At 32.4% G+C, this 18240-nt stretch overlaps 2 pseudogenes; both read left to right on the top strand.

Annotated features, from left to right (window-relative positions):
• The first annotated feature begins 382 nt into the window (after positions 1-382).
• Positions 383-5378, top strand: LOC117907798 (annotated as a pseudogene).
• A 2113-nt stretch (positions 5379-7491) lies between these two features.
• Positions 7492-14183, top strand: LOC117905719 (annotated as a pseudogene).
• The last annotated feature ends 4057 nt before the right edge of the window (positions 14184-18240 follow it).

The raw sequence follows: 18240 nt of genomic DNA, 5'->3' as shown, positions 1-18240 counted from the left end.
TATGAAGTTACTATTTTTAAAAAAAAAAAAATTAAAATTGTGAGATGATAGATCAATGATTAAGTGCTAACATTATCTGTTAGCCTTTAATCAGGTCATAGTGTAATTCTTTTAAACCATGAAAATTGACCTCCGTCTAGTATTAACTTGCCAACTTCTTTTAATCTCATTAGCCTCAATGATGGATGACCTTGTCTTAAAACTTTGCCCTAAAACAACAATAACCTTGCTTGTCAAATCAGAAAATCATAGAAAATTTGGTTTCTTTAAAGAAATCCAAGTATTTTATTGAAAAATTTTGGTTGGCATAGCCAAGATCCGTGATGGGCAAATACATTAATTATAAGAAGACAAGAAATGTGTCCCACAAACACATCAGACATGGCAAAATGAAGAAACTCCCACAAAATAAAGGAAGAGACATCTCTTTTCTCTGTGTTGTTTGTGTTTGGATGAAACATGGCCATGGCTGACATTCTCGGAGGCTCTGAAACTCTGTTGGTTAAGGACACTGTTGACGGTACCATTGACCACAAAGGTTGTCCTGCCAAGAGGTCCAGCTCCGGTGGTTGGAGATCCGCATATTTCATCATCGGTAAGCACAGTTCAGAAACTATCTAATTTTAATTTCAACCGTTTTTTAAGCTGGCCATCATAGATTGAGGTTCCATTTGGGTTTTCCAAACTAAAAATTGAAGAAAAATAAATTAAATTATGATTTAAATTCAAATCTGTTTCTCCTTTTTCGTCTTCCATACGAAGAACCAAACATTTGAAAATAATTTTGATTACACTTAATTTTTCCTGCAGAATTTTAAAACAATTTTGTAATTTTAGATGATAAAACAAAGGATATGGCTCTTAAGTTTTCCCTTTTTTTTTTTTTTTTTTCTTTTTTCTTTTTTTCTACACAGGTGCTGAAGTTTTGGAGAGGTTTGCCTACTATGGCATAGGGACCAATCTTATAAACTACCTCACTGGACCGCTAGGTCAGTCCACAGCCGTGGCTGCAGCCAATGTGAATTCGTGGTTCGGGACTTCGACCATAGTCACTCTTTTAGGAGCCTTTGTTGCAGACTCTTATCTTGGCCGATATCGCACCATTGTTATTGCTTCTCTTCTCTACATCCTGGTTTGTCTAACTTTTCTTGTATTTTGTCTGACGCCTCACCTGACGGTAGTTGCATCTTGTACTCAAGTATTAAGTAGTGGGTACTTACTACTTTTTTTCCCTTTTTTATTTCCTATATATAAATAAATAAATATTATCTCTTTAAAAAGGTTTTTGAACGGCTATGGTTTTGTGGCTCCACCCATATCTATAAACAAAAATGAAACGTAAAGTCGAATCAATGGGACACTGGACAGCTGGGCAGTAACGACTCCATTCTTCTATTTATACTAGTTTAGCATAGGACAACACTCCACAACTAATTGCTTCTTAGCTCAAAGCCACTGTTCCAGCAGATAATTAAGTTTATGAAATGATGATATCTGGATTCTTTATTTGAATAGGTATTCACTATTTTGCAAAAGGAGCATAAAAAATATTTTTGAAAATTCCCTATTGAAAAAGAGTAATATTTTGGGTATTGAAGTCCATGTGACTGCCTTTAATTTATGGCCTATCCAGTGTATGCTTTGTCATTCGGAGCACTTATGTTGTGCATATGGCAAGAAAGTGACAAGCATCATCTTGAGTATAGTTTAGAATTGGTAACTAAGTTGGGTAGTTAAGACATATTTTAGGGAATTAAAGATCAATTAAAAGGCCTGAAAATATTTTAGGAGGTAAAAGGGTATTTAATTATATCGATAGCTTGTATCGATATAAGTAAATGACTTTGATCCTTTTGTGACTTGAGAGTTCTGTACATATGCCCAATCCTAGAAATGTATTTTAACACATACTTATGTATAAAAATTTCTAGACTTTTTTTGAACTCAAATGACAGAATGTCGTTTCGCTACTCAATTATTTATGAGATTCCCAAAAGGGCGAAAAAAAAAAGGCAGAATAAAAGTCCTATTTCCTGGTGAAATGTTGTTAAAAGGGCTTCAAAGTTTGATAGAATTGTCTTAAGTTGTGGTTTTAGGTTAAGGGGAGTAGCTAAGAAGTAATGCTGGACAAACTTGGAAATTTTAAATGACATAAATTTAACTTTCTATGAAAGTTATTATTTAGAAGTACTTGAGTAGAAGCTTATATGATATTGGAATGAAATTAGAATAGCGTTTGATGGAAGCACTTCAGAACTTTACTTTGATTATACACCATGTTTAGACCTTATGATCCTTGTATTTATTTATTAGTAAGTAAAGTTAAATTGACATCTTAATTGGGAATGTTCTCTAGTAATAAGATATTTAACATATGTTTAACAGTGATTTTAAAAAGTGTTTCCATCATTTCTAATATTTGAATTTTTTTTTAATTTTTAAGTATTAGAAACGGTAAAAACACTTTCTAAAACCACTATTAAACACACTCTTATAGTGTGTTAAATAGTGATTTTATGAAGTATTTTTAATATTTTTTATGTTTGAAAAATAAAAAATTTTAAGTTTAAAAAATAAAAAATTGTAAGTGTTAAAAATACTAAAAATACTTTCTAAAATTACTATCTAACGCACTCTTACTATATCTATCAAATAAAACTTGCCTTGTATTATTTGTGCAGTTGGAAAACTAAGTATGCACATAATCTATAGATGTGTATATTCTTACTAGAGCACATTAGAACACTTGATATTTAGAATACCATGCAATATTCTCTATATTATTTAGATTTTGTACATATATGGTTAATGACACGAAAATTTGTAAGGAACTCTTTAGATGTAAAGATTATTGACAGTTATATTCTTTTGGGTTAATTTCATTGAGAACTCTTTCTGGTTTAGTATAAATATACTAAACTACTACTGGTTTCAAATTTCATTGGTTAATACATCTATAAATATATTTCATATATAAATTTTATTTTAAAAAATAAAATTTAGTTTTAAAAGAATTTTTAACTATCTGTATCTAAAATATTTTTATCCAAAATATTCTAAAAAAAATATCTTATAAACGAGATAAATTTATACCGGTGATGACCGATGAAATTTGAAATAAATGGTAGTTGAGTGTATTTACTCCAAATCTCGATAGGTGTCATGTGATCTTTTTTGTAGAGCTTTAACTTCTTAGAATTCTAAACAAGAAAGAAGTATACCACGGAGAACTCATATATAGCATGAGATAGAGCATGTATGGAAGTTTGGATAGATGGGAAGCCTAGCTATTAATGAATATACCTTAGTCAACAGACCTATACCAGCCATATATATGCATTGTGATTACAAGACTGATAGAAGGAATTTGGGCTTTTTTTGCAACAAAAGTAGCCTAGGAATTTGCCAACTGCTTTCAGAACTGCACTTTGTAGGTTACTTGTATGATTATGATTTTTACTTCCCAATGTTTATCTTCATTGTAATTTTTGTGAGTGATGAATGTTGGTTATCAGTGTTACTCTTGCAACTTATCATTAGCTTCACAAAACATGATTTTCAGTCAAGTTTTCAATAACATCATTCAAACCATTCCAGCAACCAACTCAACTGTTTTTGTCACGTAGAAAATCATTACATATGCCAATCAACATACTGGGATTGTGTTTTGATTCATGGAAATGAATTATTGTAATTAAGCTTCTGCAATAATACATAGTGAGAATAATCCTTGACTTGGACTGGTATGAATTACAGGGACTAGGCCTGTTAACTCTATCTGCTGTACTTCCTTTCCAAAGCACTCTCGACTGCCAAAACACGCACCAAAGCACATCATGTTCTCCTCCGCAACTCCGATTAATCTTCTTTTTTATCTCTCTATATTTAGTAGCAGTAGCTCAAGGTGGGTACAAGCCTTGCACACAGGCTTTAGGAGCCGATCAGTTTGATGGACAAAATCGCGAGGAGAACAAAGCCAAAAGCTCATTCTTCAACTGGTGGCTTTTTTGTTTATCGGCTTGTACTTCAGTGAGTTATGTGATCTTGAGCTATATTCAAGACAACCTTAGTTGGGGTCTTGGATTTGGAATACCCTGCACTGTCATGATTGCATCACTGCTTATTTCTTACTTGGAACAAAGACTTATCGTTATATTCTTAAAGGCGATGAGAAAAGCCCGCTTCTGAGAATAGGTAAAGTGTTTGTCGAAGCAGCTAGGAATTGGAGAACGAGCCCATCACTGAAAGCTACTGAAGAGGTAACTCAAGGAACCTTGCGTCACCAAGGTTCTCACCAATTCAAGTAAGGCAAACAAGTTTCTGCCTTGTTTTCAGCAAAACATTTTTCAAAAATAAGGCTTTGTCTAGATTTATTTCTAACTTTTTGGGATTCTAGACCGTCCTCTAGAGTAGACATTGTCCTCAACAATTTGGTTGGAGCTAACTCAACATTTGGTGGATTTTCTATTGTGACAGGTTTCTCAACAAGGCCTTGCCTATGCAAGATTATTTGGAAGAGGGTGGAGATGCATGTACCGTAAAAGATGTTGAAGAAGCAAAGGCAGTACTCAGGCTGTTCCCCATATGGTCGACTTGCTTGGTGTATGGCATTGTGCAAGCACAGTCATCAACTTTGTTTACCAAGCAAGGAAATACAATGGATAGATCAATTGGTTCTGGGTTTGACATACCAGCTGCTTCACTTCAATCCATTGTCCCCATTACCATTGTTCTCTCCATTCCCATATATGACTGCATTTTTGTTCCTATTGCAAGAGCTTTAACCAGGAAACCATCTGGCATAACAATGCTTCAGAGAATTGGAACTGGGGGCTTTTTATATGCCATTTCCATGGTTATTGCAGCAATAGTCGAGATCAAACGGCTCAAGACCGCTCAAGAACATGGCCTGCTTGATATGCCAAATGTGGCGGTTCCAATGAAGGTGTGGTGGTTGGTTCCACAATACATCATGTTTGGAGTTGCTGATGTGTTCGCCGTCGGTGGCCTTCAAGAGTTCTTCTATGATCAGGTCCCTAGTGAATTGAGGAGTGTTGGTCTCTCCCTCTACCTCAGTCTCTTTGGTGTAGGGAGCTTCCTGAGCGGTTTTCTTATCTCTGCAATTGAGAAAGCAACCGGTGGAGATGGCCGTAGTAGCTGGTTCAATAGCAACCTCAATCGGGCACATCTTGATTACTTCTATTGGCTCCTTGCTGGGCTTACTGCAGTAGGATTGGCTGCCTTTTTGCATTTTGCAAAATCTTACATTTATAATAAGAGAGTTATATTTTGAATGCAGTTTGTCTTTTTATCATTGAACCGAGTGTATCAAACACTCCTTAGTAAATACTAATCGTGATCTTAAAAATATTTATCAACATTGTGGTTCAATAATTATATTTTATGGCAAAAAGATGTATTTGTATCAATATATATACAACAAACCACGAGATGCACCATGTCTTTCTTTCCAAAGGATTTTTAAAATAGATTCTCCAAAGATCTTAAGAGCTAGAAGAGTTAGGCTAAAATAATGATTACAACTATAACAAGTATTTTTGTGTCAATGGAAGCTTTAATGTAAATATATTAAAGGAAAAACACAAAATAAACAAATCATATAAAAGGTATATGATATTTTAATGTAATTCGACCAATCATGCATATCTCTACCAATGAAAGAGAACATTTCATTGTATGATAAAAAAATATTACAAATGACTAAAAATAGAAACAACTGCCGGTCCCTTTGTATCTTCATGTTGAACCATGAGTCATTTTGATTCATAAGGTGTCTCTTACTCTTCCTCATGTCTACACCCTAGCGAGTCATCTTACTATATTGGGTGTCTTTCACTCTTCCTCACATTTACACCCTGGTGAGCTCTCTTGCTCCACTTGATATCTCTCACTCTTCCTTACATCTCTATCTTATATCTCTCCTATGTAACTTTTTTCTCTGGTCACCAAAGATGTTCTCACTAGCTTTTCTTATTCTATAAGGAATCTAATTATAAGTATATATAAAGTTAAAAAATATTCTATATAATATTCATTTTACAATATATATATATATTCTAAATAAGAATTTGAAACACCTTTTCAACATTTATCATAATAACATAATGGAAACTAGGTCTTTATATCAAATCCAATTTGGTTTTGACAAGATGAATTTACAAGAAAGTTCAGTTTAAAATCTTACAAAGAACAATTTAATACAAATAGAAGCATCAATATTCAAACTCCCCACAAGGGGCATTTGGACCATATAAGGATGTTTGAACACCTTGGAATTTTCCCTCCAAATTACCACTCCAATGATTTTACAAAGCCATTTAACTTAATTGTCATAATACTTTCAACACATACATACCTTTATGAAATTCGACTCTCAAGCAATTTGTAATTGACTACAACCATTGAGACCCTAAAACATAAAAATGTGTTAGAATGAGTGCATGGATGAAAAAAAAATTTGTGAACCTAATCTAATTTACTAACAAATTAACATCATAATTTGCTAGGCCAAAATAGTCTAAAACACATTTTTAGTTTTGGAAATAAATGATTATGCATAATGAAAAACCTAAATATATTTACGTATTTTAAAAAAATGAATTTTACTTGTATTTATAATTCATTTTAGATAAAATTTTACTAACTATTATTATTTTCTAAAATATTATTATTTGTTTCTAGTAAAAATACAACTTATTGTTTTATTAAAATGTTAATATCACATTTTTAACTTCTATTAAAATATCATTACTCCTTTGAAAAAAATATATAATTTATGTTTTTATTATCAATGATACTATTTACAAAATTTATCATTATATTATTCATTTAAAAAATTATTGTCTATTCATTTTGAATTTATTTCTCATAATTTAATATCTATTTTAAATTAAATTAAAATTTGTGTAAATTTTAAAATATTGTAATTCTTTGTTATAGTTTTCAAAATATTATTATTCATTTTTTACCAAAATAATAGGATCTTAATATTCTTTTAAGATAGACAATTTGAGAAAATTTTAGTGAAAGATAGAAAAAAAACTGTTTTATGTTAATAAAAACAAAAAATAGGATGTTTTGAGATAATATCTTTTAGTTGTTTCCACTAAATTTTTTATGATTTTTTTAAAACAATAATTATACAAACAAGTAGAATGATTAAAAATAAAGCATTAGACATAAATTTATTTGTGAAGCATATTTAAAAAGATTAAAAACATGTTAAAACATTTTAAATTTCCAAACAGATTTTTATTTAACACAAAGAGCAATTTTCAAAAACTGTTCTTCAAATTATTTTTTAAAATTATTTTAAAAAACAGTTATCAAATTATTTTTTCTCTCTTAATTTTTATCAAACTTATTGTGGTTCCTTTACTATTCAAATGATAAAACATTTGGAAAAGGAATTACTTGGTCTGTACGTCAATTTATACCATTTTTTCTTTTGTTGAGGTGAAATCTAACACCATGGGGTTGATGAGTGAATCAGTCCCTCACTTCCTCGTCTCTCCGCCTCACCTCAATCTGCGTAGTAGAAGTGCCGAAATGGTGAATCAAGCTTGAGGCCATGCCCAATCCAATTATAATTATATGGATTTCTTCAAAAGGCTAGCCCAACAGCTTCCAAGTGATAGAGGGTTGGACGAAAGAGTTTCCACATGAATAAAGGCTATCCTGAGGGGCTTAAAAGCTTTTGGTATAGGAAAGGAACCATTTAGGTAGACGATCTCTGAACAATGGGGGCTTGCCAATAGCCCAATGTTATTTTAACCATCCAAAAACTTTGCCAGCCCGCTAGGTTTCCTCGTCTTCAAGCCCAATAAACGAGCTAGATTGTATTTGTACCCATCCATCCCGAAAGGCCCTAGCCCGACCACTACTCTATGTTGGTCCCATTTCTCCTAAACCCAGCTTGGGCCTCGATTTGGAATGAGGAAGCCAACCCCAAAAGTAACACTATTCTAGACGAAATCAAATGCTAACGCCATTGTCCAACATTTGGGTGATTCGAGAGCAGCTTAGTTATACTTGTTACAAAATCCTATTATGGTTCTTAATTATAATGGTATATATGATACAATTTTTAGACTTTTCATTGTGATTACCCACAGGCATTAGAGTGACTGGTACGTTATCATATGAAACTCGTAATTGGTAAATGAATTTATACAAGTGTTCCTTTCGAGCTATATTCGATTGTCGAAATGAGATCTTATAAGCATAAAATAGTGCTGCATGACAAATCAGACGAAAATGACATTTAATTTGTATGCTTATCATTATTAGTATTTAACAAAAGCATAGTATTTTGGTAGAGAAAATCTCCTGTTTTTCACTGAAATTTGGCCATGCCGGAGAAAGTTGAAGGCTGGGAATCTCCACTACTGGAAGACACAGTCGACAGAATGGCCATTACTAGGAGCATTTATTGCAGATACTTATCTTGGTCGATATTGCACCATTGTTATTGCTTCTCTTCTCTATATCCTGGTTTGTCTCCCTCTTTTCTCATCATTTCGGTTTATTCATCAACTGATATTTTGTATTTGCACCTTGTGCTGAATTACTGGCATTGAAGGTAACGAAGACGAACTAAATGAAAAATACTTAGATTGAGACTGTAATCATTGTTTCTAATAATAGCTTTTACATGTCTTTTATTTTACTCATTCTTTTATAAAGGTAATCACGATCATATCTTCTGTAGATTCTTTTCATTTATATATCAAGATAGGCCACTTGCCCTAAAATATTAAACTTGTACCAATGTGTATATAATATATACAATAATCAAATCTCTAATTCAATATAGGACAAGAGTCTCTGACTTCACACTTCTAGGTAGGCATGTGAAAGGGCAGGGTGGGCAGGGTGAGTAGGGCCAGGTTGCACCCTCTTTGCTCGGGGGCTTGAGCCATCCTTACACCTTGGTCAGAGGTTGCCTTCAAGTTGAGTTCGAAATGGGCTGGAAATTTAGGTTCTATTCAGTGACGGTTTTGAAAATAGTTTTAAAAAATAGCTTTCAATATTAATTCTTGAAAACCTTTCTCACTTGTTTTTTAAAACAAAAGTTTGTTTGAGATTAAATATAAAAAATATAATATAAAAGTTTAATTCAAAGTAGTCTCCATATTTTCAATTGTTTCTCAAACAACTCAACAAAATAATAATAATAATAAAAATAATAAAATGAAAATACTTCAAATTTATATATATAATAAAAAAATATATTTTCAGAACAAATTCTAAAAAACAATGCTTTATAGTCTCCAAACAAAGCCTTGCTTTTCAATCTCCAAATAATACTTTAAAATTTTCAATTGTTTCGATTAGAATAAATTTATTAAGCATGTTTTTTTTATTTAAAAAATTGTTTTTAAGAATAGTCTCCAAACAAGGCCTTACTTACAAGTTCAAGCTTGGCTATAGGCCAGAATATTTAAAAATGCTTTGTTACTTTTCTTATAATTATTTTGTTAGGCTTTCAGTAATACTACTTTACATATTTCCTACCTTGGGCCAATTTACTCTCTTATTTTTAGGCATTGTTCTCTCCATTGACATGATACCATAGTTGTATGACCTACTATAAGACTATTTCTCTTCTCCAGGTGTTTTACACATAGGGAAGATTAAGGTACTAAAGAGGTATTTAATTATCAAATTTTTATCTCGATAATTGAAATATGTGATAAAATTTAGATGATTGAGCAGAGGTGCAAACAATGGGACCAAGTTACGAAGAATAAGACTAAGATATAAAGTAACGAAGCTAAAGTTACAATATAATGAGACCTAAATGTATATGTAGTACAATCTTATGAATACTCTTCTTGAGACAAACTTGTTAGAAATCAAGACATTGACACACAAATTGCCTATTCTCAGAATTAAAGGATTTGGTAAACCACAATCAGAGGAAGAATATTCAAATCAAGAAAGCAATCAACAAAGTTGAAAATTACTATTTGGTTCTTATTTGGTTCCTTATGCTTAGGAATATGTTTCAATCGTTTTTGGTAAATATCTCACATTCATAATATATTAGTATACCAATATTCAAAGTAATAATAATATAATAATAAAATTCCTTGCCATATGTTTGGAATTCTTCATGGTATTCAAGCCATCATCCTTACAAACTCCATTGCAAATGGATGCTAGCATTTTTTATTCTCTTTTGTACTCTCTAAAAATAAAAAATATAGATCCACCAAATTCGAAGTTTCATCCTAAGGTTAATTTCTTCTTCTCAAATCCTCACAAAAAGTCTAGGTTTAAGATTTATGAATTCTACATTCAACTAAACACCAATTTATTTATTTACATAAATTTTTATTAATTATTTCTTTTTCTTTATGAAACTAAAATAACAATTGTATTGTAAGGAGAAGGAAAATATTTTGAAGTAAAACCCTTACCTTAGTCTAAAATCCCAACTCCTCTCTATCCTTCATTCTCTACCGTGTATAAAAGTATATTCAGAATGTATCTTAGGGTTTTTATACTATTAATGCTAATATTATTTTTTTGATTGATTAATTGATTTTTTTTTGGCCTATATATAACCCAAAATTTAAGCTTATATGGCTTTAAACCCATAGGGCCCAAAATTTAAGCTTATGGCTAAAAAATATATTTTTGGGCTACTCTGGGTGTTTCAAGGGGGAAGAAAAATAGAAAGATCTCAATTGATTGAAGATTCAAACCAGCAATGATGAAAAAAGAATTGGGTCTTAGTGTGGGTGGAGGGTGAGTGGGAAAGGTGTTGGGCGGCTTATATATTAGTTTTATGGTAGTGGGTCCATATGTTAGTGGCCTAAAGAATGTGTCCATTAGGTCATATATGGTAACAACGCATTACTTGTTGTAGCTGTAAGAGCTCCTATAGTAGCGCCCAATCAATTCCTGCTGCTTTAAGGTCAGTGGGAACCTCTTTCGACCCACAACTCAAATAGGCGTGAGGCTTTATATGCTCTTTGATTGTAAATTTTGTTGATTCCTACTAAAATTATGTGGCCATATACATCTCACTTTTCATGTAGTGTTTATTCTTATTTTTATTTTCATTTTTACTCATGTATTCTAAATGGATCCTCAATATTCCCATCATTAGACTATGTTTGGTGACTTTGCAAAATCATATATAATAACATAGTTTTGAGGTGCTTTTAAAATTAAAAAAAATAAATAAATAATGAAGGGTAGGTTTGAGATTTTATTTTTATTTTATTTTCTTTAACTTGAAATGGGTTTAGGGTGGGTTTTGGACGCTTTTAAGATTTTTTTAATATAGTTAAACATGATGGGAAAAGGAGTGTGAGAAATTCCTTATCTGTTCTACCTTGTTTAAATTTTCATTAAAACGATAATGAAAATTGATTTAAATAATCGAAACAAGGTTGAAATGGGTAACCTTTCTTGAGCCCGTTCCATTCCCATCCTAAACAAAATTCATCCCACTTGCATCATCATGAGTACTCTTAAGAATTCATGCACATCCTTTGCTAGTTAAGACATGGCCACAAGCAAGTATTCATATAATCACACGTTGGTCTACATGTATGTCAATATACACCTTTTAAGCCATGAGTGTGCAACACATGGCATATTAACTTTGACAAACTTAGGTGTTATTTGATAGTGAAGTTAGGAAAAATTAAGGCATAAAATTTTAAAATAAATATAAAAAAGTTCATGCAGATGAGGTAATTAATATTTATAAGAACTCATGCTTAGAGGCAAAATTGCTATAGAAGTATATTGATCAATAAACTAAGCAAAGTTAAATACAATTTAAAAAAAAAAATAGAAGTCTAGTTGATAAATAAGCAAAATAGCTCAATGTATAAGAAATTTTCAATTAATGTATAGAACACTACAAAATTCCATAACTGTCATTGTGAAATAGTCCTTTAAAACTAGGAGTTAAAATATTACTTCAAAGGATCCATAATTCATATAGGTGTAACTTTCACAAGCTAAAATAAAAGGAAATACATGTTTAATTGATTTACTAACAAACACTTAATTTTAAAAATATTTTCACTCGATGTATAAGGCAAGTACATCAAAAATTAATTTGGATATTGTGTTATGTTGGACCTTCACAATGATTTTAACACTTACCTGACCTTCATATTTTATAAGATTGCATTCATTCCTTGTATGCATGATGTTTTTTCTATTTAAAAATAGAAAGTAAAAAGTATATTTAAAGATCAACAAAGTCATTTCATATAGTAAGACATGCAAAAGCATTAGAAGTCGATATATTTCCCATATGTGCCTTGAGAGATAATGAAAGAACATTCTTTTAGGCACTTGTATCCCTTTAAAAGTAGTAAGGTAGGTTATATTTGGAAAGTGCTTTCGAAAATAACTTTAAAAAACAGTTTTTGAGAATAATTTTTAAAAAACTGTTTTTTGATGTTTTATAAAGTAAAAATTTGTTTGAAAATTTAAAATGTTCTTAACATGTTCTAATTTTCCAAGGCTAAACCACAAGGTCATAAGAGAAAAATCACCTGAAACCGTGAGATTTGATACATTGAAATGGTTACGAATTTCTTTTAGTACTATACTATTATAAGGCTTCATAGTAATGGAAGGATAATTATCTTTGACCTGGAATGCTATATATTAATGGCAGGGACTAGGCTTGTTAACTCTCTCTGCTGTGCTTCCTTATCTGAGACCTTCTGATTGCCAAACAGTGACAAAATCACATCATGTTCTCCTCCTCAAATCCCAGTGATCTTCTTTTTCTCTCTATATCTAGTAGCAGTTGGGGAAGGTGGGCACAAGCCTTGCATCCAAGCTTTTGGAGCCGACCAGTTTGATGGAAATAATCCAGAAGAGTGCAAAGCTAAAAGCTCCTTCTTCAATTGGTGGTATTTCAGTCAATGCACTGGCAGTTCTGTGACTATGCTGATCTTGAGTTATATCCAAGACAACTTTAATTGGGGTGTTGGATTTGGAATCCCTAACATTGTCATGGTGGTAGGACTGATCCTTTTCTTTCTTGGGACCAAAACCTATCGATATGGTTTCAAGGGGGATGAGAAAAGCCCATTTCTAAGAATCAGAAAGATGTTTGTTGCAGTAGCTAGGAATTGGCAAACTACTCCAATGATAACTAAGGAAGATGGTGCCTGAGGAACCCTGTTGCAACAAGGTTCTCATCAATTCAAGTAAGCCTAAGAACCTTGTCCAGAAAATGGCCTGAAATTTTATAAATATTTTTATTGGTAAACTTCTCTCAAGTATTTACTTATTATATTTTGATTCACTGATTGGAACACAGTTAACATTGCCTATTGGATCCTCCTGTACTGTGGCAGATTTATTAACAAGACCTTGCTTTCACCAGATGGTTCAAAGGAAGATCCAAATATATGTAATGATGGTGGTGCTAAGGAAGCAAAGGCAGTTCTAAGGCTGTTCTCCATATGGGCTACCTGTTTGGTGTATGCTATTGTGTCTGCTCAATCATCAACCTTTTTTACCAAGCAAGGAGCTACCATGGATAGATCAGTTGGATTGGGCTTTGACTTGCCAGCTGCTTCATCTCAATCTTTTATTGGCATCACCATTGTTCTCTTTGTTCCTATATATGACTGTATTTTTGTACCCTCTGCAAGAGCGTTTACCAGGAACCAATCTGGCATAACAATGCTTCAGAGAATTGGAACTGGGATATTTTTGTATGCCGTTTCCATGGTAGTTGCAGCACTAGTTGAGATGAAACGGCTCAAGACAGCTCAAGAATATGGCCTGGTTGATATGCCAAATGCGTTGGTTCCAATGAAGCTCTGGTGGCTACTTCCCCAGTACATCTTATTTGGGATTGCAGATGTGTTACCATGGTTGGTCTTCAAGAATTTTTTTATGATCAGGTCCCAAATGAATTAAGGAGTGTTGGTCTTTCCCTCTACCTCAGTATATTTGGTGTAGGGAGTTTTCTGAGCAGTCTTCTTATATCTGTCATTGAGAAAGCAACTGGTGGAGATGGCCAAGATAGCTGGTTCACAGATAACCTTAACAGGGCACATCTTGATTACTTTTATTGGCTACTTGCAGGGCTCAGTACAGTTGAACTAGCTGCTTACTTATATTTTGCGAAATCTTACATTTATGATAGAAGTACATTGATATGAATGCATTTTGGAATCATTTTATACCCTATTGATTGTAATCCTAAATATCTATCAAAATTATTCAGAAGTTGTATTTTATTGCAAAAACGTGTATAGTTTTTCTGCTTATATAATTTAATTCATGAAAAAGCAGTAAAACAGAGATGTTGTATAATATATATCAGTCAATGAATTTCGATGTTCTTGATGCAGTTAATTAATTGGTTCTAAATGAGTTGGAGGTACCCATGGACTCATGAATGATGGGGTAGTACACAATGAGTAGATTAAAAAGTAACTTACAAGACTTTTATAAAGAAAACCTTGAGAAGATCTTAATTTGAAGCTATGGTGGAAGTTCAAACCAAGACTCTGAAAAATCTTTTATCGTTATGCAAGTAGATTCCAATCTTAAAATTCTCAAATCCTAAAACCATGTTACATCCAAAAGACTCTCTCTTCAATTCCAAATCTTTTCCCATGTATTATGTAGTATAAAAATAACTTATTTCTATTTTTTTTTAAAAAAATCTCATAATAATATAATTTATTTATAAGAATAAGCATTAGTGCAATATGCTACATATTTTAATTTGACAATTTTATTTCAATCATCCTAATTTAGGATTTTTCTATTTATACTATGTTTCATCTCTATTCAAAGTTGTTGCATGATCACCTGGGATGACATTAATAAGCATGGAGAGGCCTAAGAAATGCTAATTGGGTTTAATTAAGGCAAAAAGTAGATAATAGGTTTTTTTAAAAAACCTCCGAGGGCTCAAACACTAGAAAACTCTCAAGGGTTCTTAAGGGCACTCAAGCTGCTCATGGAAGAATTTCCTAATAGATGATTTTTATTAATTTTTATATTATGATTCAAGTTCTTCTTTCACTATCCTATTTATGCATTATATATGCTAAACATTCCGGCTTGCATTACTTACATTGTAAATGACTTTGATTCATTAAAAATTGCACAAAAGATTTAAGTCATGGGTTTCTTGCAAGTCGATAACTCTTTCACAACTGGCTCATAGACTTAGGCAACTCATTTGAAGTTATAGTACAGTACCTAATTGGAGAAATGACTTATCTTGGTCATCAGGATGAATTTCCCATGGTAGGTGCACTAGTGAGTATAGTTACATATTGGACATGACCTATGATGAGTTATGACATTGACAATCAAGTAGTCGTGACTTCGCCAAGCAACTATGTTCCATGAACTCTTGAGAGAATATTGAGTTAGTGTTCAGGTTTTCAATGACCTAAGGTGGTCCTATATTCCCTATAGATTAAGTTATTGTTGATCAAGAGAGGTAGTAATAAGTATTTTCAAGATAGGTACCATGATATCTCACTAGTTTGAGAGAGTGTGTCCTGCTAGGTGATCTTAATGCATGTGATCATGAAATTTGTAACTGTAGTAATTATTTGAAGGATATTTGGATTCGTTAATCATACGTATATATATGGGCATTTTGGTAAATATGCAAGGTTGCATAAGAGTTTTTGAATGATCTTTTCTAGATTGGGCTACTCAATTAGAGTTTAATAGGGCTAATTAATTAATTAGCTCCTAGTGGGCTACATTAAGTGGCTTAAGCCCATAAGTAAGTTTAATATAAACCCTTTAATGGTTTAGGTCTTTTATTGTTTTTCATTTAGTTTTTAGAGAAAGGAACCCTAACCTCCATTTTTAAGGAAATAGAGTCATTGGGTGGAAGATCGCAAGATTTTCGATATTCACACCACCTTCTTTTTTGACTAGAATTGATAAGGATCATCTAGATCATATGTATTGTTTTCTAAGCTTTTTACATTTAATTCATAGTTTTTAAATTCTTCTGTTACATAGATTTAGAAATCTGTAGGAAGTTATATGCATGCACCCCAATGATCCAGGGCTTAAAATAGAGCAATCTAGATATTCCAATATAAAAAAGAGGAAAGTTCAAATAGCATACCTTAGGATTCTTTTAGAAATGTTCTATAGCCATCCTTAAATAAATGGATGAACCTAGAGATGACATGAAAGTAGATGAAGATATTGGAACAAGTGAAGTGGGAAACAGGAACAAATCTGGGGTACCTAAATATCACCATATCTTAAATATTATTAGGAATATGAGTGATTCCATGGTTACTAGGAGATAATAAAAAATTAATGAGATAGGCTTTATATGCTATACCTCCCAACAAGAGTCTAAAAATGTGGAGGAAGCACTTAAAGATAAATCTTGGATTATTGCACTATAGAAATGACTAAAATCTTTTAATGTCTTGGATTACTTCACTTACACCTTCTACCCATCCTCCTATTAGATAGATTGGCTCATTCATGCCATTCTCTCTAGCCACTTGACATACCTCAAGTGATACAAGATATTATGACCAACTATTGTGAGCTTACATGACTTGAGAGTCTTCCATTTGCCTTTATCATCTCCTAGATCCTTGTGGACACCAACTTCGATATTGACTAAAGTTGAGTGTGCTTGATTTGCATGCTCTTATTGATGAGAGCAAGTGGTCCCAACACATGATTAGCCTCACAAAACCGTTAGGGGTTAAGGCGATAGAGGAGGAGGAGGATATATGGATGGCTGAGTAAGAAGGGAGCCCTTAGTGACTTGAGCTTATGGGTACAATAGTCATGGGGTGGTCAGTACCTCGATCTTGCCTCTCAACCCTTATTGATGATTTTAGCTTTCAATTATATTGCTCAAGTTATTTCTCATATGTAAGCAACAATGTAATTACATCAGTTAGTTTGTAGGCATTCAAATTAAATGTAATTTGCACAATGAAGGATTCATAATCATAATCTAATCTACCAGTAAGAGAAAGTATGTGATCTCTTGTGGAAAGAATATCACCAGCTGAGGCAAGTGAATCCATAATTGTCTTTATTTTTTTTTCAATTAATCCCTCATAGCTAAACTACTCTTCTATAACTTTTGTAGTTCAAATCTAAATTGCATTAAATGAGCTCCATTTTAATGGATGAAGTATTGAGTCAAGGTAAGCCATTCCTCATGAGAAATAGTACATCTAACAAATCAAGGAAGGATACTTACAAAGATCGAGCCAAGAAACCAAGAGACAATCAACATATCTTAGCATTGTTGTAGTTCATAATTTGAGTTGAGGATGACTTGAGATGAACCTTCAATTGAATTTGAATCTAGACAAATTTAAGGAGGATAAAGAGTGCCTAAAGTAAAACTATCAAGCCTTAATCCATGAATTGCAACATAGATCTATTGTTTCCAAATGAGGAAATTATACTCATCAAGCTTCACTACAATAGGTTGTGGTTGGATTCACGACTTGAATCAATGAAGATGATGGGCTAGAAGGCATTGATACAATCGTTTTATTGGAAGACGATATTGGAATGGAATCAAGAATTTACCATTATTGAAGGAAAGCTAGCTTTGATACCATGAAGAGAAATGAGAGGAAGAGAGAATTTGGGTTGCTTGACCTTTTTATTTCTTTGTCTATTGTACCCTGCTACTGTACATAGATACTTTTATATACTTCGGATCACACTTCTAGCATTCTCTTGGAAAAGAAAGAAAAAAGAGAAAAAGGAAAAAATCGATTACACGAAAGAATACCTCATCCCCCGCACTATATAGTTTTTATAATGCCACACCAATGATGACATAATTGATGTGATTATGATATTAAAAAAGTACTAAAAGGAATTTAAGTGAAATTTTATTTAAGCTTTATTCATCAAACTCGTAGTATTTTCTTTTATGGTCAATTCAAATTTCTAGTTATCTATCCACATCAATGATAATTAGATATAAAGTCTTTATCGAATGGTTGGGCCTATATTGTTTTTCACTAGAAAAAGAAACTAAAACTAAAAGAGCATCGAATCGTTGCGTGATGACAACTCAAAGAAGGCAGTCATGATCGGTGGATTTTGTCCATTCTTGTATGCGTTATTCAAAAATAAAAAATAAAAACTGAAAAAAAAAAAAGGGGAAAACAGTATTGGATAGAAGACCAGCTTTTGGCATTTGGCTTTACTCATGACTATAGAGGAAGCAAGTAC

This window comes from Vitis riparia, chromosome 18 (assembly GCF_004353265.1).
Source record: "Vitis riparia cultivar Riparia Gloire de Montpellier isolate 1030 chromosome 18, EGFV_Vit.rip_1.0, whole genome shotgun sequence".
Classification (NCBI taxonomy): Eukaryota; Viridiplantae; Streptophyta; class Magnoliopsida; order Vitales; family Vitaceae; genus Vitis; species Vitis riparia.
This window is presented reverse-complemented; position numbering and strand designations above follow the sequence as displayed.